The following is a 25,608-nucleotide window of genomic DNA, read 5'->3' as shown; positions in this document are numbered from 1 at the left end:
AAAAAGATCTAGAATTGCCCTAAACAAATTACAACTTCAGCGAAAAGAAGGAGGACTGGCAATCCCTGATATAGAGGCATTTGCATTGGGTTTGTCTTTAAATACCTAGCGGACTGGCTTCTGCGCAGGTCCACATATTCAAACTTTGGGATAGAGGAAACCCTAGTCGCACCATACTCGTTAATCACATTGTTACATACCCCCAAAAATTATTACCTTTAAAAGTCAAATCGAATATACTCTTTATGCCTACTTATATGGCTTGGATAAAAATCCCCAAATACCTGCACTCTTCATACATCTCATCTAAATATATAGCGATATATGGTAATCCCTTGTTTCAGCCGGCATCGGATAAAGTATTATTCAAAAGCTGTCACGAACGGGGTATTATTGAGTTCAAAGATATATTTGATCCTGGAGGTGCAATGTTGACATACCAAGCTTTAATAGATAAATTTGGGAAAATACAATACATCACTCTATGTATTTCACACACAGAAGATGGGAATAGGGTAATGACCCTGTTAAAAGTAATAAATGCCGCCCCCTATAAGACAAAATATTTATACTGGGATTTAATATCTACCGATAACCAGAAACTCTGGGCCACACTACACACTTCGTGGACAAAAGATTTTCCAGATGGAGGTTTTTCACTAGACACACTTACACGATTAGAGAAGACACTGAAACACTTACCTTCAGCAATGCTACAAGTAGTAGACTTCCGCACTGCATAGAGCCTATATCGCACAAGGACAAAGGAAATATATGGTACAAGAGGAAAAGGGGTTCTGTCCAAAATGCAAAGCACAAAATGCACTTTTCAAACATAATTTTTGGAATTGCACAAAGATAAGACGTTACTGGCACAAAGCGATAAACTATATTACCTACACTTTTCAAAGACATGTATAAATTAATCCTAAAGCATTACTATGCGCAGACTTCTCAAGTCGGAAGTTGAGACGGGAGAATAGAGACCTGATTCCGATTTTGACAATCATTTGACAAAAAATAATTGAATAATTGGACATCAAATAAAGCCCCCATGCTGGAGAGTGTAAAACTTTTGATGATGAAAACAATGCACTTTGAAAAACAAGTGGCAACGCTAGAGTTGGAGAATGGCGGAGTAAGGGGGGGTACACACCAGAACGATTAGGGCTCAATTCCATCAATCTGGATCCAATTCCGACCGATTGGATGCAGATTGTATGTAGATTGGGCATGTTTAGGTCCAATTCCGATCCGATTCCAATCCGATGCGCGTCCCCGCTGTCGTTTGGTCGTTTTACAGATCCTACCTGCTGCAAGTAGGATCTGTAAAAGATCCATTCAACTGGATACAGACTCAGATCGGATTGGGGTCAGATTGGATGCAGATCGTTAGCAGATTGTTAGCAGATCGTGTGCTCCAACAGATCGTGCGACCATCACACAATCTGCTAACGATCTACTAACAATCAGGATCGTTCTGGTGTGTACCAGGCCTTAGATTCTATAGGAAATGGAGACACTATATAGATTCCCTAGAACAGAATTTACAAACCAAAATCCTACAAACCCTTGAGAAAACAAACCGGAATGAAGCCAGAAGGATAATATACATGAATTAAGGTGGAAGATGAAATAATATTGAAGGGCGGACTGTAAGGATTATGTGAATGTAACCCAATCTAAGATAAAGACATAAACCAATTGCCACCTAGGATCCTTCCTTTATGTGTCTGTGGGTATATGTAAGTCTAATAATTGTTATAGGTATATTATGATCTATGGAAATGTGTTAATGTGAAAATTAAGTTTTTAAAATAAATAAAGTATAACATTAAAAGTAAATACCTTCCTAAGAAAAGGATATGAAACCCCATAGAGATGTATACCTATAGACCTATTCAATATATAAATGCGGTGTGTTGGACCAATTAGGATGGTAATTTGCAAATGAGTGGTTAACGCTTAGAAGCGATATAAGATAATAAGATAAGATAATTATAGAGTGAAAGCATTGTACTACGGTGTATTGTATAGATAATTGAGAAACAATAACTAGAATAATAGCAAAATGGTGAATTTTGGCCTAAACGCCGCATTCCTCGGTATGTTTAATTGTTGTTTGTGATTTTTACACATGACCACTGAAGTGGTTTGTATGTCGTGTTTTTTATATATGTCAAATGAAAATTAAAAAAAACAATATTGAAAAAAAAAAATAAGTTGACTCCAAGCACACTTACCAACATCTAACAAAACCTCTTATCTCCCAACCTACCTCAAAACTTTAATGAGTGCCCCCTCCCACAAGGGAGGCATATCTAGGTGGTACTCTCAACAGCTAGGCATAAAACAACTTCCCAAATACAGTGGGAAAAGAGACATGAACATAACTCTCACTGAGGAAGATTGGGATGATATATTCAAGTCTTGCTTTGGGATCTCTGGCTGTGTATACCACTCTGAAATGTTTCTTAAACTCATACACTGAGGCTACCTCGCTCCAGAAAGGATGCATAGGATCTGGCCAACTACCCCGAAATTATGTTGGAGAAAGTATGGTCATGTTGGAAATATTTACCACATTTTCTGGGCTTGTCCGCTATTGCAGCCTCTTTGGGCAGAGGTATTCCAAATGATGAGCTCCATACTAAACCACTCTATTCCCCCAGACCCAACCCTAGCATTGCTTCATATTTTTCCAGCCTTCTTTTCCGTTGCCGATAGATATACAGCTGGACACGTTCTAATCGCTACAAAAGCCACTATCGCTAAATTGTGGAAATCAGACACAATCCCGACCATAGAGTCCATTCGCAACAAAATCCGCAACCATTTCATCTATGAAACCTCTGGAGCTAAATACTCCTCCGCTCCAAACTCAATAGCTATGAAATGGATCGGCTGGTCCCTCTATTGTGATAAGACGCTTCACTCAAACTTGCTTAGTGACACTCCTGATTTATCCATTCTAGTTTCCTAGTTAAATTGCTTCTTACCATTACGCAATGTCTTATCTATTAAGTCCAGAGTCAGACAGTACTAATATCGGAGCAGTTTCTGGTATGTTTTTTAATATGTGATAACTGTTCTTGTATCTTTGTTTCTTTTTTGCCTTTAGTCCGTTGTAATTTTTTTTTTATATATTCCCCTCCCCCCTTTTTCTTTTCTGTACCCCCCCCCCACCCCCCTCACATATCTTTTGGACAAAAATCCTTGCAATAAAAATGTAATATTAAAAAAAAAAAGTTTGCAGATCACTGCTGGGGGAGCCTCTTTGGGGGCAAACCACTGGAGATGCCATCTGCATACTCCTTTGGTGAATATACCTGTGGTCTTCCAGGATGGATCAGCACGTAGCACTGGCTGCAGAGAGGCAGTGTTACGGCCGAGGTCATCGAATACATTGTCTGCGGAGAGGGAGGTCGCTTTTCAGGCAGTATAGCGCTGGCTTGGAGAGAAAGTGACAATGCTCTCAAACTTTACGCGTTTCCTACGTAAATCGGACGGTTTCTTCAGAAGACAGAGAGCAATTAAAAAGTCTCAAATATAACAAGATTGTTTCCACCAATCAGTTTAGAGAATTAATTGGATTTCACATGTGCAGATTATCCAGGTGTGTTATAAAGGTATATTGCAATCTTTAACTTTCATTTCATTAACTTAATATGATTGATTGAACCATATCAATAAAATACATATTTACAAATTTTTTTTAAATGGCATCGCTAAAGTTTTATCTATTTATTTTATTATTTAAACAGATATAGGTAACCTCATATATTATCAGATTGCACAGAGTTACAACTGAGTCTTTAGCTCAGAGGTAGCGTCACAGACTTCAACAGGAAGCCCCTCCTCAGACCCATATTCACATCCACCTGGGAACAATTTCTTTAATTATATTTTAATAAATGTTTGCCTTAAAACAGTGGTTCTCAACCTTGGTCGTCAAGTACCCCCAACAGTTCACGTTTTCTAGGTCACCCACCAGGTACACAGGTGCCCTCATTACTCATGACATATTTTATAAGATCCACAGGTGGAGCTAATTATTTAACTTTTTATTTTGGACTTTATTCTGGTCCACACGCAACGCTGTGAAATTTGCAGCATTGCGTGTGGATAAAACGCCGCCTGCACGACCCCCCACCTCCCCTTGCTCGCCGAGTTCCCCCGCATGGCTGCGAATGGATGTTTAGCATAAACATCCATTCACAGCCTTGGGTGCAGGGGCTAAATCATATGATGGCCGGCTACCATTGAATGATTTGGAAGGTGTACACAGATGTAAGACACCTCTCTGGTGTCTTACATTTGCGTGCTCCCTGTACAAGAAGCAGGCAGGCAGCTGACATCCACTGATATCAGCTCCTTGCACCTGCGTCACTGCCGAATTTCCTGGGAACACCCAGCGTTTTCATGGGAACACCCATGAATTGTTGGGCATTCCTATGGGAGCAGCACGTTGCCGTCACTCCACACCCGATGGTGAACTAGCAGTTCGCTGTGCCCACATACTTAGCATCTGCACATGCGCATAAATGTGCATGCGCAGATGCTCAACACATGGAGGAGTGAACAAAAAAGGACAACCCCCTCTGTGTGGAGACATGGAAAACATGCACTGTTGGAATACGTGAGGACCGAGATTGAGAACCACTTCCGTAGAATATTCTAAACCTTCATGTGTCTTATTTAAAGGTGGTGGTTTAGGGGGAGATTTTCTGTCTTGTCTCTCTTGGAGCACCCAATAACAGGGCCCCACTTTGCTCCCTGTAAACATCCCTTACCCTTTCTTTATACAGAACGTCAGCTATATCTTTCTTTTTTTCCCTATGTTTTTAAGAAATGCATATATAATATATTTGTCACACTAGCAGTGGCACCAGCTGGAGTGTAACGGAGGCTAGGTGCCTTGATGTAAGGTTTTTGCATAAACAACAGAAGGGAGTGATGCAATTGGATAAAAGAAAACCAGTTTTGATAAAGATACTGTAATACAGGAGATGAATAGTGGCACAAAGGTAATACTGAAGATATGCGATAACCAAAGTCAATGATATATAAAAGTTATTGTAAAGTTCGTAGTGGGTGGAGCACGAGGTTGATATCTGAAGATGGCTTGAAGTGTAGATTGGATAATAAACGTAAACTTGAATAATCAAACTGAAAAATATTCGTGGAAAGATGATTGGATTGATGATTGAAGAATTGAATGAAAGATTGGATGATTGGGCGATTGGATGATTGGACGGTTGGATGATTGGACGATTGGATGATTGGACGGTTGGACGGTTGGATGATTGGAAGTTGGAATCCGGAAGGAATAATAGCAGGCCTGAATAGCTGTGACCAGTAGGGTTGCAGGTGAAGTGACCGTCAGGTGAGGAAAAGGGTGATCCCCTTTGGGGGGCTAACCTTGTCCGGACCGTAGAGGTGGCAGCAGGGTCCTGCAGGTGGATGGTCGAGTACAGCAGGCAAGCAGAAGGATTCCTCTTGGAGATACCTGGCAGGCAGTAGCGCTGTCAGCAGGAGGGAGTCAGATGTCTAGGGAAGGACATCATTGTACTGACTGACTCCTAGACCTAGTCAGTCAGTATTTATCAGGAGGGCTGTACTGCAATTGGTTGGAGCTGATTGGCAGTGCAGTCCCATTGGAGATCCCAGCCTGCAGGAAGCATGTGCAGCACACGCCAGGCTGTGTGTCCAGCAAGGCCCAAACAGAGGCACACAGCATCATGGAGCCTCAGGCCCCACGCCGAGCAGTACCCGCATGTCACCAGCGCACACGTCATCACTGTCACCAGCAGGTGACAGAGCGACAGTACACAGCCCAGCAACCTGGGGAATGCCAGCGGAGGTAAGCACCAGAGCATGTACTGCCCTATTAGGGACCCCAGGGGTAACCATAGTATGGGAGGCATGGGTAGCAGCCATGGTGGTCGTGACAATATTATTCTATAATATTACATTCATATCCATAGTACAGTATTTCTTAACTGTTAGGTTATCCACGTTTGTCAATCCACATTTGTCAATCATTGTAGCATGACGTTTAACTCCTAATTTTCTATGACATAACTAAAATTAGAAATCTAAAAATAAATATAAATAAATATAACCATATAATAAAAATCAATATAAATATAAAGGATAATCAATCTATATAAATTGAGTTAGAGTGGTGGCAAAATATGTGTTATCAGCCTTATACAGTCAATGGATTTTACATATACTACCAATAAATCTAAACTGGAAGAATATAATTTAAATAATTATTATTCATAATCTAAATGGTAAAATAATCTATGGAAACTCTAGGAATTATCTCCCCCAAAAATATATGTTCACACTGCGACATTTGGGAGGAATTCTCCAGATGATCGATAAATTTCTAATACAAACTCCCAGATAAAAAAGGAAAGAAAGAAAATTGGAACCACAGGCCAGTGTGAGTGCAGCTTTGCCTTCTTTGCTGCTGGGTGCTGAACCTTTTATGGTGGTCACGGTTTTTTGTTATCTTAACTATGTGCCTTAGACTTTCCTTTTAGACATTTGAACACCCACCGCGGTGTCCCCCTCTATCTTTCCTGCGCTCAGCCCCCCGGGTTCCGGCCGGCGTTACACCCATGGGTCCGACGTGGCCTGGTGATGCACGGTGGGAGGGGGTCACGGGGTACCCGGGTGGATGGCCTGGGCATAACTGGCAGCACAGGGATGGCATGATGGAGAGGGCTGCTGAGAGGGTGGGCCATGGCAGGCAGAGGGCCTCAGGCCGTGTGGGCCGTCGGACATCTAGTGAGAGGCCTAGCCGGAGTCGTGCCGAGGGGGCACCTGCTCTGGGGTTTGACCCTGCTCTGCTCTCTACCGCCCTGTCCTCGGTAGCGGGATCCCTGGCACCCCTGGCAGATAGCATGCCTTCAGGCGCTGGAGGGGTTCAGTGGGGTAGGAGGAGAGCCTCACGCAGCCTTTAGGAGCCTCTGCCCAGCTGCTCCCAATTTATGCAGGCGTTCAGGGACATGGGGTACGTGGTGGCGGTCAAGGAAGGCAGGGGCCCCTCGGCTGCCGGGGCCACTTTCGCAGCACATGGTCATCAGAGGTCCCGGGGACCGGGGCGGCGGTCCTCTGGGCCTCTGTTCCCTGTTTCTGCAGGGGACGACTATGAAGACGATGACTTCACGGATGCTGATGCCGTCGGCAGTGATGAGGCGGACGAACATGATGCCGAGGAGGACGATGATGATGATACTTGGGCCGCTCAGCTGGACTCGTCAGGTGAGGTGTCTTCCGATGTTGATTATGGGTCCTATGTGGGTTCCTCTCCAGCCGGGTCTCGCACCAGTCACACATCCACCTCATCATCCTCATTGGCCGGGGAGTCGGATATTTGTAGTGCAGCTAAGGCGCTCAATCGCACTGCTAAATATGCCAGGAGGGAGGCTGGGAGACAGACCCAATGTAGGAAGCAGATTAGGAGGTCCACACTGTCACGTAGGGAGAGGAAGAGGCGTAACCAGCCCGGTGTGGTCCACTGCGACTACACGGCGATGTTGCGGGGGTTGCGCGAGAGTTGTAGGGTAAAGATAGAGGGGGCGATTACATTGATGTGTTCAGTCTGATTGATGATTCCAAAAAAGCATTTAAGGCTGCCAGGGAAAAGGGCAGCATCGGGGCGGAGGCATACCGGTCCTATGATAATTGGCTGTCTGGCCTCTGCATCTTTGTGGCCTGTTATTTGGTATTTGCCATGATACACGAGATGCAGCGCACTTATGAGGGCATGGCTTGGCGCACCTATGATGAGCAATTTAGGCGCAAGCAGGATTGCTTACACATTGTGGACTTAGGTTGCAAGGCCGTGGAGGTTTGGATGGGGCTGACACGGGTGCGCCCCGAGGCTGGGGAGGCCTCCGCTGCTGTTCCGGCGGCCCCCACCACAACTATCACTGCTTCAAGGCCGGTGCAAGAGGCCACTCAGCCGTGGCATTTACCTGCTGGGAATAGGGCAATAGCTGTCGGGGCTTCAATAGTTCGTCCTGTCAGCTCGGACAATGTTGCCGGTTCAGGCACGTCTGCATCAATTGTTCAGGTAATCTACCAGCTGGGGGTGGGAGCTCTCGCTAGAGCACATACACCGGTGCGCATGGAGGCCATGTCTAGTTGGCTCCATTCGTACCCGGATAGGGAAGCGGTAGGGTTTAGTTTTGCAGTTCAAGGGGAAGTTCGGGGGGGGGGGGGTTTTCAATCTGCCCTCTCCCTCCACTTGGTTTTAAGGGAGAAGGTGGATAAGGAGATTCAGCTGTCCTTCCTGTTCCTCAACCCCCTTTCTTACCCTACGGGGGTTCTCCGTCAACAATGCCATTCCAGAGGAATGTTGTTCAGTGAAATACCAGTCATTTGATGATGCCCTGGCCATGGTACGGTCGTTTGGACGGGGGGCACTCATGGCCAAGATCGATGTTGAGTCTGCGTTTCGGTTGCTTCCTTTGCACCCGCATGCATTTAGGTTCATAGGTGAGGAGTATTTCATCGACAAATGTTTGCCGATGAGGTGTTCGGTATCCTGTGCATTTTTTGAAGTTCAGTACCTTTTTGCATTGGTGCGTGGAGAATTCATCGGCAGGGAGCAGGCTCACTCACTACATTGATGACTTCCTGTACATCGGACCTGCTGGCTCTGATCGCTGCGCCAGCCTCCTGGTTAGGGTCTTGTCCCTTTTCCGGCATTTCGGGGTCCCTATCGCTGATGACAAAACTGAGGGTCCTTGCACTTGTTTGCATTTCTGAGTATTCAGATTGATACGGTGCAAGGTTGCTGTAGCCTGCCGCGTGACAAGGTGCTTAAATTGAGTGAGGCGATCCAGCTGTGTAAAGTTAGGAGTAAGGTTCCGTTGCGCCAGGCCCAATCGGTCTTAGGTCAGCTTAACTTTGCATGCAAGGTCATTCCTATGGGCAGGCTTTTTTGTAGGAAGCTGGAGCGGGCCAATGCTGGGGTGAACAGACCGCACCACGTGGTTCGCTTGTCCGCTGAGATTCGTCGCGACTTGTCAGTGTGGTCTTCCTTTTTGGAGGACTTCAACGGTGTACGGATCTGGCTCACCCTGGTCGTTGCAAACGCGGAGCTTCAGCTATACATGGATGCCACTGGGGTGGTGGGCTTTGGTTGTTTCCGTGATTGGGCCTCGTCTGGGCTCACTAAGGATCTGCTGTTGCTGGAGCTCTTCCTGTGGATGGTCTCAATGGAAATATGGGGTCCACGCTTGGCAAACAGGTGCTTGTTATTCTGGTGCGACAACTTTAGCGCGGTGCATGCGATTAATCTCCAGAAGGCAAAGTCCCTATTGGTTTTGCGGGTTTTTGCTCAGCTTTCCCTCCAATGCTTGCGGCATAACATCTTGTTTAGAGCTTAGCATGTTCCAGGTGTCAAAAACAAGATAGCGGACGCTCTTTCCCATTTTCAGTGGCAGCGTTTTAGGGAACTGGCCCCTCAGGCTGACGTTGTAGGGGTGCCCTGCCCCTCTTATGTTTGGCAGGTGATCAGGCCAGATTAGAGGGGTTAGCAGAGTCCTCTATAGCCCCTACTACCCTGCGGAACTATCGGCAGGCCTGGACGGAATGGGAGTCTTTCTTTGGAGGGGATGCGCAGTCAGGTAGGCGGGGTCAGCGATGGTTATTGTCTTTCATTTGGTTTTTATATAGCACAGGCAAATCTAGGGCAGTGGCCGAGCGCTATTTGGCAGGTATATCCTTCTTTTCTAGGCTCAAGGGTAGGCATGATTTCACTAAGGGTTTCCTGGTGGCTAAGGTTATGAAGGGCTGGTCTAGAACCGCCCTGGTTCCCCCTGATTGTCGTCGGTCAATTGATGCCTCACTTCTTCTGGCACTGCTGGAAAAGGTGCGGCATTGCGCTAGCTCTGCATTTGAGGTGCTATTGTTTAGGTTGGCCTTCTCCAAGGCCTTCTATGGTGCTTTCCGGATATCTGAACTGGTTGCCCCTGTGAAGACTCGTGCTGTGCTGCTAGGATCTGACAACCGCTTAGATGGCGCGGCGCTATGGTTTAGAATTAGGAGGTCCAAGACAGACCAGTCAGCAAGAGGCAGATGGTCCTCTATGGGCCCTGTTGTCCCGAAGTCTGCATGCCCGGTGGCTTAAGCATCACTGTATGTGCAGATGAGGCCTACTTCGGGGCTCTCCTGGCTCCTGCATTATGATGGGCTCCTTTGACGGTGTAACAGATCCGCTGGATGATGGGCCATTGTTTAACACAGCTGGGTCTTTCTCCAGGGGATTTTGGCACCCATTCCTTCTATATAGGTGCCGCTACTGTGGCAGCCGCGGCTGGCTGGTCGGTGGCGGACATTAAGTCCTTAGGAAGATGGCGCTCAAGTATATTAGACCTCAACTCCTGCCCTGAAGGTTGCTGTTCTTGTTGTTTGTTTTCCCTACCCTGTGTCCATCCTACTCGGGGATTAGCTACGCTCTGCTGTTGGGCCAGCGTCCGGAGTTTTCCCGCTTTTTGCATGACCTGACGGACTGAATCTGGTTCTCTGATTTGGCTATAGTATAATTAAGAGTCTCTCAGCAGGTCCAGTCGTTTTTTCTCCGGCCAAGTACACCTATCATTCTTATCCCCTTCCACTACCCTACCCTCCCTCGTTTGTTTGTTTCCCTTTGGGTCCTGGTTTGGCTCCAACCATGGTTGGAGCATGTCTAATGGCACCATACATTGTGCCTTTTTAGTAAGTTCAATCAAATTTTCTTTTTCTTTTTGGCAGATCCTCCTAATATGTAAAATGTGCCTTCATTCACAAGTCCATTCTAATCCCCCCTCTCTTTTTTTTTTTTTTTTTATACATTTCTTCCCTTGTAGGTCTGGGAATCGATAGGCTCAAGGTGTGGGTAGTCGGGCATTACTTTGTTTATTGGGCAGCTAGATTAGTCTACTCGGGTGAGGGATCCTCCTTTGCTTGCTCCCGGTTAGTTAGGTGGTTAGGTGTCCGTGGTATGTCGTGGAGGGCATTGTGGGCGTTCCTTATGGTGAACATCCGCAAATATGGGGTGCCGGAAGTCCTGGTGCTTCATTTAGGTGGCAATGACCTTGGGAAGTTGTCCCAGTTAGAGCTGAGGAGCCTGATCTTGAGTGATCTTGATGCCATTAAAACAGCCTGGCCTGGCTGCACCATTGTTTGGTCCTTTGTGGTTCCCCGTCTTAGGTGGAGGGGGGTTAGAGATCCTAGGGCGATTGATGGGGCCAAGAAAAAACTTAATTCTGCCATTGCACGGTGGGTGCTGGCTGCTGGGGGGGTAGTGGTCTCTCATGATAGGATCAGTTTTAGATGCCAGCATCGCTTCCGGCCTTATGGGGTTCATCTAGTAAGCGAGAGCCTGCTTATGTTTCTGGAGGATCTGTTCAATAGTATAGAGTCTGTTGTTTAGGTGGTGGCGGAGCGGGGGTATCTGTCTTAGATTCCCCGCTTTGGTGGGAAAGATTGGCAGGTTTAATCAAATTAGCTCACATTATGTGTTGATGTTGTGTATATGGCTTGTTTTCGGTGCACTCACCACCGATTGGCTTAGGCCTTTCGCTGGATCACCCATTCAGGGACAGCGAACCCACCCGGCTGGGTGGGTAGTCAATACGGTGGGGTGGAGTTGGATACCGCTTGTTTGAGTTAGGCCCTTTACGTTTGCAGTTGGGGGGGGGGAGTTTTAGTTAGTAGCCATTCTTTCTTGGCCACCATAGTTACCATATAGGCATATAGATATTGTTTTATAGAGATTGATGCACAGGGAGAGCCCAGAAACAGGAAATCTCGCAATTACCACTAGCGTCCAGACAAGCAGGAGACCCTGTCACCATTAGCATCTATAAATTCAATAACGTCATGAGAACAGGGAACTTCAATCCATGTAATTGTGATATAAGGAGAGAGATAGAGTAGACATTCAGTCACAGACACACACACGGACAGTCAGCAAGAAACCTATTCAGAGAGTCAGGAGGAGAGATGTGAGAGAGAAGCAGGAGAAAGAATGGAATAAATAAGCAATGGGCAGGAGGTGAGGTGAATCATAGGTAGCTATACCCATGTAACTTGTAAGTATGTCATTTTATGTTAGTTTTGTAGCAATCTAAGTTTGTCAATTGTTTAATGTAATATAAGCAAGGAGGCATATATATAAATATATATATAATAGCATATACAACAATCACTGTATTAATCTATTCTGTATGGTTTGTTTTGCCTGTAAATAAATATCAGACTTTCTGAGCTAAAATTACAAGTCATGAACTCTCATATTTGAGGAATCAAATTATGACAAGTACTCTGCATATTGTATTGTAAAGTCAGATGTCAAATATATATGTTATTATATCAATACCAGATATAATAAATATATTTTATATAATATTTCAATCTCAATAACCATTATTGGGATAAGCAGAGATATATGATTCCTAAAACTCTACAATGGCGACCGCAGCAGGACTTGTGAATTTTGGTATCTGATTGTATGATTATAATATTTATAAGGAGTAGCAAATGCGTGAAGCTGGCTATCTAACCTACAGAATCACAGTGAGGATGTATCTAGGAAAACGTAATACTATTGTGTATTTTTATCTTGCATTGTTTGTAGACCTAGAATAACGTATTGGTGAAACAGAACTGATATTCCATTGTTACCATTATCTGGGAGTGCACGCTTAGATATTGATAATATGGCATTACTCAGAAACATTTTTAACTAATACTACATTTACTAGGCTCAGCACAAGGGCTGGTTAGCCTGCTGACACATTGCAAGATCACAGTGGGGTATGTTACTAAATAGGCACTTCATAATTGTAAAGGCCTAGAATAAATAAACAGTGGAAATGAGCATTTCCAAATAAATGATAATTAGTACCAGATATTAGAGTTAACTTTGAGAATCCGGACACTTTCATTGGGAGGATATCTTGTGTACAAAATATAAATATAGCATTGCAAAACGTGTGCAATGCTGAATTTACATAAAGTTGCTGTGGCATTCAGGAAAATGCCCAAAACTGTTACTTTAGGATCTAGAGAGAAATCAGGTTCATGCCTCAAGAGGGCATGCCTGAAAATGAATGCAAAGGTGCATTCCTTTTTAAAATCCCTAAAGGTTAAGAAGTGTACTCAGAAGAATTCTGAGACAAAAGTAAATTTTCTGGCAGATTGTGAACAAACTGCCCAGATCTCTCATGAAGGGATCACAGAAGCACCCAGCAAAGGTGTTAGGAGCAGGGATGAGACCACAGAGGGGCTCATTCACAAACAGACTACAAAATCTGAAATGGTCACAGATGCTAATCAGGGCTCTGTAATAGAGAGAGAACGTAATACTGTGCATGATGTACCTATCCTCAAAGCACACATTACTGCAAATAAGGCAGGAGCAATGAGAGATATCCCCTGCACTGTTTTGATTAAGGGGGGAGATCAGTACAATGAGAAGGAGAGTGATTCTGCAGAATCCACTCTCATAGTCCCTATTGTGACAAAAGAAATTGTGTTGCCCTCAGGGAAAAGGGAACAGACAATAACCTTGTATACACACACACCAGTTGTAGGTAAAGTTGTCACAGAATTAAATGAGCAAATGTATTCAGCCACAAATATGTCTGAGCTGAGCAATGGCATGAATTTGAGCATGCATGATCACACAAAAGGTTCCACCATCTCTGTAACCCCCACACAGCAGTTAGAGACATCTAGTGGTGGAGCAAATGTCCACAGTCTCTTAGAGAGACCACATGCAGAGTGTCAATCTGTGAACACCACACAGAAGTACAGGAATGCTAAAAAGCATCACCAGGATGAGAATGTTTATATGTCCTGGAGTCCTAACCATTTTATTTTAGGTTTGGTCAAACATGAAGTCCCGAGTCATACCAAGCATATTTGGCACAGCCTAACCAGTTTTTCGCCCCACAAGTATATTTTTTAGAAGCTCCAAGTTTCCAGACTGAAGAAACTCGCAGGACCACCAAAAGCAAATCGAGAAAAGATGCATCCTGGCAAACACAACAGGGAGTATTGTTCATTTACTTTATAGATTAAATCTAGTTATTGGGTGGTGTAAGGAACTGCCACATGTTTAAATGGATACAAGATCCAGATTAAATGTAACCTGCATCATACCTGCAGCAAAGTTTATGTTGTCAGTGACATATACTATTACATAGAGGAGAGAAATGGTACAAACCAGAAAACATGGCCAGCAATGTTGGACCAGCAGATAGCACAATGCAATGTCACACCAGTATGTAAATAGCATAGTAATTGTATTTCTTTTTGTTTCAATTTTAGTCCTGCATAGCAGCCTTATTACTGATGGACGCAAAGTTTTAAAGAAAGCCCCAAGTCGCAAAAACAGCCTCTACTAAACCTTTTATTGCTGCAATTATGCAAGGAGCCAGTACCTTGCACAGCTTGTGTTTGTCATCCAAGGAGAATCCACAGTAGCTCTAAAAGGACTGACACATGGACAACCCCAAACAAGTTTTTTCTTCTTCAGGAGAAGTTCGTTAACCCCCTCACTACAGCAATCATTGTTTGTGTGTTTGTCAGGACACATGCTCACACCTCTTACAGTGTGAATCTCACCCCTGCAAGCATGCAGAATCCTTTTGTACTGTACATACGTTTTTAATCGCTGATCTGGTCACACACATATGATCTTCATTCTTATGTCATTGTATATACCTTGTAAATATTTGTTTTATTTGTCTTCTTCTTATTATATGCTGATTATATATATACGCTTCCTTTTTAAAAAGCTTCAAACTAATTTAAATATCAGACAAAGAATGGTATGCCTTACATAAAATTGAAAAAAAAAATGTTTTGTTAGTCGTTTCTCTTAATACAGACATAACCAAGTCTAAGAGAATGAACAATAGCATAGATGGGATATTGTAGTTATTGTATATGCACATGGCTGCATATCACACAATACTGGATAGAATTCGATATAGTCAAACCCATTCTTAACAGATATCTAATATTTGTTTGAAGCAAAATCGTAGTCATTTATTGTATTGATAGGATGTTATCATAGATACGTCAAATCAAAATATCATTGTTAGTTATAGGATTTAGTTGGTGAAGGGTTAATTTAGTTTAAGATAAGATAGTATATAGGAAGGTAGGTAAGTGATCAGAGACTGAATGGTAAATTATTCAGTGAGGAAAAATGTAGTATGACGGAGTAGATCCTTTAGAATCTGCCCCAGACATTTACCTGCCAATGCCTGAAGATAAATGTTCTTATCAACAAGTAAAGCAAAAATACTTGGTTAAAGTTTCAACTGCTGTATTCAACATCACAAACTGTTTTGTTCAACACAACGAGGTTGGGGTTAAAGAGAGACATGGACACTTATCATGATTGCAGCGCGATAATCTTATAGGACGCACAAGGACACTTGTCACGATCACAGCGATAATCGTAAAGGACATACAAAGCAAACTCTCTAAGGACTGCATTAATGAGGCTTATCAAAGGCCCCAGTTGCAAAACTGTGGTGAAGAAATTTATCAAGACCACAGCACTCCAAGGGCCACACATTCCCTCTATACATGTAAAGCAACATTTCAAGCAAGTCAACAGCCTCGATGAAGAATTCTACTTGTACGTCCACCATACTGCAAATGTAAAGTGTCTCCAAGAACTGCAACCCACACAGGTGACAGCCCTCAGCCAGGAAATCACTGTGAGCAACAGTACAAGGAAAGTGTCCTCACACATCAACCAAACAAGATCTACAAGGCAAGCTGTGGCGTGGCATATAACTGTCTGTAGCAATGAAAATATTTTCCTCATGAATACTGAACATAAATAACCTCTGTCACTGGTCAAATTTAGTTATTATAGGGTAAAATTGGTTAATTAAATGAAGGATATCTCATACCAATGGTTAATTTAAGTTTGAAAAAGAAAGTTTGGAAATATATATGAAGCAAGTATGGTAATTTACTGTGTGACCAATCAAAATAATTTCTCATGGTCACAAGCAGGGGACTGTTACCATATAGGCATATAGATATTGTTTTATACCATCATAAATGTAATGTGATTTTAACCATATTATATATTATGTATGTGTATATAAAAATAGGAATAGCTTAATAATTAGGACATCAGAGTTTAATGTTTAGACATCGTAGTATAGCTTTTGGGTTTACTAAATAATATGAATGACCACTTTGTAACATATCAAATGCAACTGAATTAATTTAGGAGACAAAATGTCTAAGGCATACTATTAAGCAGATAGAGTGTTGTTACCCTCCCCAGATATATCTATATTTATTAATTAAGCAATATTATATAGACACTATGGACCAGACTCCAGCCATCTGGTTTCCTTTCTGGAGAATGTAGACTGCTAGTACATAATCCAAGTTACATTGCAGGACAGACAGGACACAATTGTATTTTGACAACAGGAGTGTAAAATAGATTGATGCACAGGGAGAGCCCAGAAACAGGAAATCTCGCAATGGAGATTACCACTAGTGTCCAGACAAGCAGGAAACCCTGTCACCATTAGCATCCATAAATTCAATAACGTCATGAGAACAGGGAACTTCAATCCATGTAATTGTGATATAAGGAGAGAGATAGAGTAGACATTCACTCACAGACACACACACACACGGACAGTCAGCAAGAAACCTATTCAGAGAGTCAGGAGGAGAGATGTGAGAGAGAAGCAGGAGAAAGAATGGAATAAATAAGCAATGGGCAGGAGGTGAGGTGAATCATAGGTAGCTATACCCATGTAACTTGTAAGAATGTCATTTTATGTTAGTTTTGTAGCAATCTAAGTTTGTCAATTGTTTAATGTAATATAAGCAAGGAGGCGTATATATATATATATATATATATAATAGCATATACAACAATCACTGTGTTAATCTATTCTGTATGGTTTGTTTTGCCTGTAAATAAATATCAGACTTTCTGAGCTAAAATTACAAGTCATGAACTCTCATATTTGGGGAATCAAATTATGACAAGTACTCTGCATATTGTATTGTAAAGTCAGATGTCAAATATATATGTTATTATATCAATACCAGATATAATAAATATATTTTATATAATATTTCAATCTCAATAACCATTATTGGGATAAGCAGAGATATATGATTCCTAAAACTCTACACCATTAGTTAATTAATTAATTTAAATATTCAATTTAGTTTAAAATTCCGATAAATAAATCAGTTAACAATTTCTGCCAAACCTATGTCTCCGAGTCGTTATTTCAGGTTTATTTATATAAGTTAAGAATGTTTAAGATTTTACATGTGGGAAGGACACATAGGATGTTGGGAGGTTTAGAAATTTGTGTTTTATTTATTCTTTTTTTTCCGACATGGAAATCTTGATCACATTTATTTCAAAGCAACGTGCCGCCTAATAAATTAAAAAAATTTAATCAGTAGAAACTGGAAGATCAGAGGAATAAAGTTATCCCATCAACACACCAACTCCAACCTTTCAGTATTTTTTATTAAAAGAAAGAATCATAATCCAAAAAGGTAAACATTTTCACAAGAGCGCAAGTACATATCAGGATGGCCAAGCGGTCTAAGGCACCACACTTAAGGATCCGTTCTTCCTGTAAACCTGCATTCTGGTCTCTATAAAGAGGCGTGGGTTCAAGTCCCACTTCCGACAATGATTATTATTGTTTCAATACCATGTAAATTCAACTGTCGATTAGTCGTACAATCAGTATGACTGTTACTGACAAATTCACTTAGAACACAGGTCTTCAACCTGTGGCCCCCCAGATGTTGTGGAACTACATGTCCCAATAGCAACTACATTCAAATTTCGATTAGTCTTATAATACGTATGATTGATACCGATAAATGCACTTTCAGTATTTTTTTATTGAAAGAAAGAATCATAATCCACAAAGGCAAACATTTTCTGGAGTGGGTTCGTACTTGTCAGGATGGCCGAGCGGTCTAAGGCGCCAGACTTAAGAATCCGTTCTTACTGTAAAAGGGCTTTCTGGTCTCTGTAAAGAGGCGTGGGTTCAAATCCCACTTATGACAAAGCTTTTTATTGTTTCAATAGCAACTACATTCAACTGCCAATTAGTCTTATAATACGTATGACTGATACCGATAAATGCAGTTAGTAGTTCTTTGTGTTTTATTTGTTCTTGTTTTCGACATAGATATCTTGATCACATTTATTTCAAAGCAACATGCAGCTTAATAAATTAAAGAAATGTAATCAGTAGAAACTGTGGAAGATCAGAGGAATAAAGTTATCCCATCAACACACTAACCCCAACCTTTCATTATTTTTTTATTAAAAGAAAGAATCATAATCCAAAATGGCATACATTTTCCGTCACGCTCATGTACTTGTCAGGATGGCCGAGCGGTCTAAGGCGCCAGACTCAAGAATCCGTTCTTCCTGTAAAAGGGCTTTCTGGTCTCTGTATATAGGCGGGGGTTCAAATCCCACTTCTGACAAAGTTTCAATAGCAACTACACTCAACTGCCAATTAGTCTTATAATACATATGACTGATACCGATAAATGCAGTTAGTAGTATTTGGTGTTTTATTTGTTCTTGTTTTCGACATAGATATCTTGATCACATTTATTTCAAAGCAACATGCAGCTTAACAAATTAAAGAAATGTAATCAGTAGAAACTGTGGAAGATCATAGGAATAAAGTTATCCCATCAACACACCAACCCCAACCTTTCATTATTTTTTTATTAAAAGAAACAATCATAATCCAAAATGGCATACATTTTCAGTCACACTCATGTACTTGTCAGGATGGCTGAGCGGTCTAAGGCGCCAGACTCAAGAATCTGTTCTTCCTGTTAAAGGGCTTTCTGGTCTCTGTAAAGAGGCGTGGGTTCAAATCCCACTTCTGCCAAAGCTTTTTATTGTTTCAATAGCAACTACATTCAAATTTCAAATAGTCTTATAATACGTATTGATACCGATAAATGCACTTTCAGTATTTTTTTTATTAAAAGAAAGAATCATAATCCAAAATGGCATACATTTTCAGCCATGTCCATGTACTTGTCATGATGGCCGAGTGGTCTAAGGCGCCAGACTCAAGAATTCGTTCTTCTTGTTAAAGGGCTTTCTGGTCTCTGTAAAGAGGCGTGTGTTCAAATCCCACTTCTGACAAAGCTTTTTATTGTTTCAATAGCAACTACATTCAAATTTCGATTAGTCTTATAATACGTATGATTGATACCGATAAATGCAATTTCAGTATTTTTTTTTATTAAAAGAAAGAATCATAATCCACAATGGCTCACATTTTCAGAAGTGGGTTTGTACTTGTCAGGATGGCCGAACGGTCTAAGGCGCCAGGCTCAAGAATCCATTCTTCCTGTTAAAAGGCTTTCTGGTCTCTATAAAGAGGTGTGTGTTCAAATCCCACTTCTGAGAGAGCTTTTTATTGTTTCAATAGCAACTACATTCAAATTTTGATTAGTCTTATAATACGTATGATTGATAACGATAAATGCACTTTCAGTATTTTTTTTATTAAAAGAAAGAATCATAATCCAAAATGGCTAACATTTTCAGCCATGTCCATGTACTTGTCAGGATGGCCTAGCGGTCTAAGGCGCCAGACTCAAAAATCCATTCTTCCTGTTAAAGGGCTTTCTGGGCTCTGTAAAGAGGCGTCGGTTCAAATCCCACTTCTGACAAAGCTTTTTATTGTTTCAATAGCAACTATATTCAAATTTCGATTAGTCTTATAATACGTATGATTGATACCGATAAATGCACTTTCAGTATTTTTTTTATTAAAAGAAAGAATCATAATCCACAATGGCTAACATTTTCAGAAGTGGGTTTGTACTTGTCAGGATGGCCGAGCGGTCTAAGCCGCCAGACTTAAGAATCCGTTCTTACTGTAAAAGGGCATTCTGGTCTCTGTAAAGAGGCGTTGGGTTAAATCCCACTTATGACAAAGCTTTTTATTGTTTCAATAGCAACTGCCAATTAGTAATCAGTAGAAACTGTGGAAGATCAGAGGAATAAAGTTATCCCATCAACGCACCAACCCCAACCTTTCAAGATTTTTTTTATTAAAAGAAAAAATCATAATCCAAAATGGCATACATTTTTAGTCATGTTCATGTACTTGTCAGGATGTCCGAGCGGTCTAGGGCGCCAGACTCAAGGATCCGTTCTTCCTGTGAAAGGGCTTTCTGGTCTCTGTAAAGAGGCGTGGGTTCAAATCCCAGTTCTGACAAAGCTTTTTATTGTTTCAATAGCAACTACATCCAACTGCCAATTAGTCTTATAATACGTATGACTGATACCGATAAATGCAGTTAGTAGTTCTTTGTGTTTTATTTGTTCTTGTTTTCGACAGATATCTTGATCACATTTATTTCAAAGCAACATGCAGCTTAATAAATTAAAGAAATGTAATCAGTAGAAACTGTGGAAGATCAGAGGAATAAAGTTATCCCATCAACACACTAACCCCAAACTTTCATTATTTTTTTATTAAAAGAAAGAATCATAATCCAAAATGGCATACATTTTCAGCCACGCTCATGTAATTGTCAGGATGGCCGAGCGGTCTAAGGCGCCAGACTCAAGAATCCGTTCTTCCTGTAAATGGGCTTTCTGGTCTCTGTAAAGAGGCGTGGGTTCAAATCACACTTCTGACAAAGCTTTTTATTGTTTCAATAGCAACTACATTCAAATTTCGATTAGTCTTATAATACGTATGATTGATACCGATAAATGCACTTTCAGTGTTTTTTTTTATTAAAAGAAAGAATCATAATCCAAAATGGCATACATTTTCAGTCATGTGCATGTACTTGTCAGGATGCCCGAGCGGTCTAAGGCGCCAGACTCAAGAATCCGTTCTTCCTGTAAAAGGGCTTTCTGGTCTCTGTAATGAGGCGTGGGTTCAAATCCCACTTCTGACAAAGCTTTTTATTGTTTCAATAGCAACTACATCCAACTGCCAATTAGTCTTATAATACGTATGACTGATACCGATAAATGCAGTTAGTAGTTCTTTGTGTTTTATTTGTTCTTGTTTTCGACATAGATATCTTGATCACATTTATTTCAAAGCAACATGCAGCTTAATAAATTAAAGAAATGTAATCAGTAGAAACTGTGGAAGATCAGAGGAATAAAGTTATCCCATCAACACACTAACCCCAACCTTTCATTATTTTTTTATTAAAAGAAAGAATCATAATCCAAAATGGAATACATTTTCAGTCACACTCATGTGCTTGTCAGGATGGCCGAACGGTCTAAGGCGCCAGACTCAAGAATCCGTTCTTCCTGTTAAAGGGTTTTTTGAATTCTGTAAAGAGGCGTGGGTTCAAATCCCACTTCTGACAATGCTTTTTATTGTTTCAATAGCAACTACATTCAAATTTCGATTAGTCTTATAATACGTATGATTGATACCGAAAAATGCACTTTCAGTATTTTTTTATTATCAGTATTTTTTTTTATTAAAAGAAAGAATCATAATCCAAAATGGCATACATTTTCAGTCATATTCATGTACTTGTCAGGATGGCCGAGCGGTCTAAGGCGCCAGACTCAAGAATCCGTTCTTCCTGTAATAGGGCTTTCTGGTCTCTGTAAAGAGGCTTGGGTTCAAATCCTACTTCTGACAAAGCTTTTTATTGTTTCAATAGCAACTACATCCAACTGCCAATTAGTCTTATAATACGTATGACTGATACCGATAAATGCAGTTAGTAGTTCTTTGTGTTTTATTTGTTCTTGTTTTCGACATAGATATCTTCATCACATTTATTTTAAAGCAACATGCAGCTTAATAAATTAAAGAAATGTATTCAGTAGAAACTGTGGAAGATCAGAGGAATAAAGTTATCCCATCAACACACTAACCCAAACCTTTCATTATTTTTTTATTAAAAGAAAGAATCATAATCCAAATTGGCAAACATTTTCAGTCACACTCATGATCTTGTCAGGATGGCCGAGCGGTCTAAGGCGCCAGACACAAGAATCCGTTCTTCCTGTTAAAGGGCTTTCTGGTCTCTGTAAAGAGGCGTGGGTTCAAATCCCACTTCTGACAAAGCTTTTTATTGTTTCAATAGCAACTACATTCAACTGCCAATTAGTCTTATAATATGTATGACAAAGCATTTTATTGTTTTAATAGCAACTACATTCAAATTTCGATTAGTCTTATAATACGTATGATTGATACCGATAAATGCACTTTCAGTATTTTTTTTATTAAAAGAAAGAATCATAATCCAAAATGGCATACATTTTCAGTCATGTTCATGTACTTGTCAGGAGGGCGCCAGACTCAAGAATCCGTTCTTCCTGTAAAAGGGTTTTCTCGTCTCTGTAAAGAGGCGTGGGTACAAATCCCACTTTTGACAAAGCTTTAAATTGTTTCAATAGCAACTACATTCAACTGCCAATTAGTCTTATAATACGTATGACTGATACCGATAAATGCACTTAGTAGATCTTTGTGTTTTATTTGTTCTTGCTTTCGACATAGATATCTTGATCACATTTATTTCAAAGCAACGTGCCACCTAATATATTAAAGAAATGTATTCAGTAGAAACTGTGGAAGATCAGAGGAATAAAGTTATCCCATCAACACACCAACCCCAACCTTTCATTATTTCTTTTATTAAAAGAAAGAATCATAATCCAAAATGGCATACATTTTCAGTAACACTCATGTACTTGTCAGGATGGCCGAGCGGTCTAAGGCGCCAGACTCAAGAGTCCGTTCTTCCTGTTAAAGGGCTTTCTGGTCTCTGTAAAGAGGTGTGGGTTCAAATCCCACTTCTGACAAAGCTTTTTATTGTTTCAATAGCAACTACATTCAAATTTCGATTAGTCTTATAATACGTATGATTGATACCGATAAATGCACTTTCAGTATTTTTTTTATTAAAAGAAAGAATCATAATCCAAAATGGCATACATTTTCAGTCATGTTCATGTACTTGTCAGGATGGCCGAGCGGCCTAAGGCGCCAGACTCAAGAATCCGTTCTTCCTGTAAAAGGGCTTTCTGGTCTCTTTAAAGAGGCGTGGGTTCAAATCCCACTTCTGACAAAGCTTTTTATTGTTTCAATAGCAACTACATTCAACTGCCAATTAGTCTTATAATACGTATGACTGATACCGATAAATGCAGTTAGTAGTTCTTTGTGTTTTATTTGTTCTTTTTTTTTCGACATAGATATCTTGATCACATTTATTTCAAAGCAACATGCAGCTTAATAAATTAAAGAAATGTAATCAGTAGAAACTGTGGAAGATCAGAGGAATAAAGTTATCCCATCAACACACCAACCCCAACCTTTCATTATTTTTTTATTATGACCAAAAGAAGAAAAAAGAAACTCGGGTGGGGTGCACTCTTATTCCCCAATCTACAATTGCTAAGCTGCTCGAAAAAGTATTTTTGTAATTTTTTCTTATGCGAAGTGAAACATCTATTTTTGTCTTTTTATTTTTTTTATCATTTTTAAAATAAAATTTTCTGTGCTTTTAAAGTCATACAATGCAAAAAGATTTATTTCGTATCAAAGATATATAATATATCAATTTGATTTAATTTATGCTGCAAAAGAATTTTATTAATAAAAATATTTTTTAATATTATTATATTGTCTCTATTTGCGAATTTATTTATAGACAATTATAGTATGGCTGGTATCAAAGATTGGTGCAATGAAATCGTATGTGTGTGTCACTACCACAAATGCACATATGCACCAATGTTATATAGGGCTGACCATCATAAATCCTTAATGCCTTCACCAATTGGCATTATAGTTTTGTCTCAACTGAATGAGATAAGGATTATAATCATTGGTCAGCAAAATAATTCAAAATATTCAAACAAAGTATATACAATATTTACATTTGTGTACGTGCATTGGTATCCTTTAAAATTGGTTTATTTGTTCTGGGACTATAAATTGGTAAGTTCGTATGTTATAAAACTATAAATGAGTCAGTTCTACTCAGCAGATTTTATAAACACAATTGTATCCAAAAGTTAAAGAGTATCATTTATCAATCAGGGCACCCCAGATTCTGATATCATAGTCCTGCAAAAAGTAGGTTCACTCAGACAACAGAAAAATAGTACCATCCATGTATCTCAAATAGATATGCCCCTTAATAGGTTATTAAACTCTATGATAAACAGGCTATCGTTATCCAAGTGCAGTAAATTGTTTGCAGTCGATTATATGCGTATTAACTGTGTCAGCTGCAGTCTCAAGCAGATTGCCATAGAACAAAAAGTGGACAAAAATGCTTATCCAGCTGTAGCAGTTGTAATTAGTCAATCTAGACATGCAAATATCGGCTGTATCCAATTTAGCGCAGCATGGCATACAGTTATGAATTCCTAGAAAGATGCTGTATGCCGCAAAAGTTGACAGAATAAATGAATGAATCAACCTCTGCTATTTGCTCAATTAATGCAGAAAGACCCAGCAATAAAGTTACACACAATGACAATCATGATTGATTAAATTAATGTGAACAGCTGTATCTGCTGTAGCGCAAAGGAACACTTTTGAATACTTTTAAACAAATACTGTATCCTGAAAGAAAAGAATTACACCGATAAAGACTTTGCGCATTTGCCTCTATAAACGGATGATTTTAGCAGTTTAAATGCTGAAGCGGAATAATACCGCTAATGGATACAATTGTGTCTGAAAATTAATGCCAATTTATGCCCTGTAAGGATATATTAAAATGCACGGCTTTACTCTAATTGAATAAAAGAAGAAAAAAGCAGAAGACCACCCTGCCTGTATTCAGAGCTGAGCCGGCACAGACGGCGCACGGCTGCTCATACAGGGAGAGGTCTTTACGTTACCAGCCCTGGGTCTATCAGATGCAGGGACGCGTAGGAGCGTTGTGTCTTGTCTCTGAATCTCCGATTTGGAAGCCGCTCCAGCGGTGACGTGTGCACACGTGACCGCGTCTCTGCCCATCTGTCTGGTGACTGGGACGTACGTTTCGCAAAAAAGCTTGATCACCCGGCAGCGTACCTAAGCTGTCTGCCTGTGGCTTCTTAAGCTTGTGCACAGCCAATGGGAAACAACTGTCAATCATTGTGCTTGTTCCCGCAGCTTAGTGCATTGATCTTTTTGCATATGTATTGCGGCACATTTTTATTCACTCTTAAAGGTATACCACCATTAGGTTTTACATAAACCGGCAGGAGAAAAGGATTAGGATAATTTTATTATTTGTTTGCTTAAAATGAAGTACATAGGTTTATTGAGAAAAATAGAATCAAAAAGATTCCCTGTCCGCTCTCTCATCTCATACAGTACCTCAGCATGGCCATTAGCTGTACTATGTTTTTTTAAAATGATATTGGTTACATCTTTTAATGATTTATTTTTATATCTATAGTCTGCATGCCCCATTTCTATTCTGGCATATCTCTTTATCCAATTATTGGTGATATTACTGTATTCATATCAATTTTTTATATTTTTTTAAGTTTTTTTATTTATATTTTTATATTTATTT

The 25,608-nt window shown here is 40.5% G+C and overlaps 11 non-coding genes across 11 annotated transcripts; all 11 read left to right on the top strand.

The window, feature by feature from the left end:
- The first annotated feature begins 18,002 nt into the window (after nucleotides 1-18,002).
- TRNAL-UAA (transfer RNA leucine (anticodon UAA)) lies at nucleotides 18,003-18,111 on the top strand. The gene is made up of 2 exons: nucleotides 18,003-18,040; nucleotides 18,066-18,111. It is a non-coding gene; the product is annotated as a tRNA-Leu (tRNA).
- Nucleotides 18,112-18,850: 739 nt separating this feature from the next.
- TRNAL-CAA (transfer RNA leucine (anticodon CAA)) lies at nucleotides 18,851-18,959 on the top strand. The gene is made up of 2 exons: nucleotides 18,851-18,888; nucleotides 18,914-18,959. It is a non-coding gene; the product is annotated as a tRNA-Leu (tRNA).
- Nucleotides 18,960-19,113: 154 nt separating this feature from the next.
- Nucleotides 19,114-19,222, top strand: TRNAL-CAA (transfer RNA leucine (anticodon CAA)). Its single transcript has 2 exons — nucleotides 19,114-19,151; nucleotides 19,177-19,222. It is a non-coding gene; the product is annotated as a tRNA-Leu (tRNA).
- A 424-nt stretch (nucleotides 19,223-19,646) lies between these two features.
- TRNAL-CAA (transfer RNA leucine (anticodon CAA)) lies at nucleotides 19,647-19,755 on the top strand. Its single transcript has 2 exons — nucleotides 19,647-19,684; nucleotides 19,710-19,755. It is a non-coding gene; the product is annotated as a tRNA-Leu (tRNA).
- An 869-nt stretch (nucleotides 19,756-20,624) lies between these two features.
- On the top strand, nucleotides 20,625-20,733 carry TRNAL-CAA (transfer RNA leucine (anticodon CAA)). Its single transcript has 2 exons — nucleotides 20,625-20,662; nucleotides 20,688-20,733. It is a non-coding gene; the product is annotated as a tRNA-Leu (tRNA).
- A 158-nt stretch (nucleotides 20,734-20,891) lies between these two features.
- Nucleotides 20,892-21,000, top strand: TRNAL-CAA (transfer RNA leucine (anticodon CAA)). The gene is made up of 2 exons: nucleotides 20,892-20,929; nucleotides 20,955-21,000. It is a non-coding gene; the product is annotated as a tRNA-Leu (tRNA).
- Nucleotides 21,001-21,320: 320 nt separating this feature from the next.
- Nucleotides 21,321-21,429, top strand: TRNAL-CAA (transfer RNA leucine (anticodon CAA)). The gene is made up of 2 exons: nucleotides 21,321-21,358; nucleotides 21,384-21,429. It is a non-coding gene; the product is annotated as a tRNA-Leu (tRNA).
- A 175-nt stretch (nucleotides 21,430-21,604) lies between these two features.
- TRNAL-CAA (transfer RNA leucine (anticodon CAA)) lies at nucleotides 21,605-21,713 on the top strand. Its single transcript has 2 exons — nucleotides 21,605-21,642; nucleotides 21,668-21,713. It is a non-coding gene; the product is annotated as a tRNA-Leu (tRNA).
- Nucleotides 21,714-22,033: 320 nt separating this feature from the next.
- Nucleotides 22,034-22,142, top strand: TRNAL-CAA (transfer RNA leucine (anticodon CAA)). Its single transcript has 2 exons — nucleotides 22,034-22,071; nucleotides 22,097-22,142. It is a non-coding gene; the product is annotated as a tRNA-Leu (tRNA).
- Nucleotides 22,143-22,779: 637 nt separating this feature from the next.
- TRNAL-CAA (transfer RNA leucine (anticodon CAA)) lies at nucleotides 22,780-22,888 on the top strand. The gene is made up of 2 exons: nucleotides 22,780-22,817; nucleotides 22,843-22,888. It is a non-coding gene; the product is annotated as a tRNA-Leu (tRNA).
- Nucleotides 22,889-23,045: 157 nt separating this feature from the next.
- On the top strand, nucleotides 23,046-23,154 carry TRNAL-CAA (transfer RNA leucine (anticodon CAA)). The gene is made up of 2 exons: nucleotides 23,046-23,083; nucleotides 23,109-23,154. It is a non-coding gene; the product is annotated as a tRNA-Leu (tRNA).
- Nucleotides 23,155-25,608: the final 2,454 nt, after the last annotated feature.

Source organism: Crinia signifera, chromosome 9, assembly GCF_055691185.1.
Source record: "Crinia signifera chromosome 9, ASM5569118v1, whole genome shotgun sequence".
Classification (NCBI taxonomy): Eukaryota; Metazoa; Chordata; class Amphibia; order Anura; family Myobatrachidae; genus Crinia; species Crinia signifera.
The sequence above is the reverse complement of the archived record's forward strand: the minus strand, read 5'-3'. Positions and strand labels throughout refer to the sequence as shown.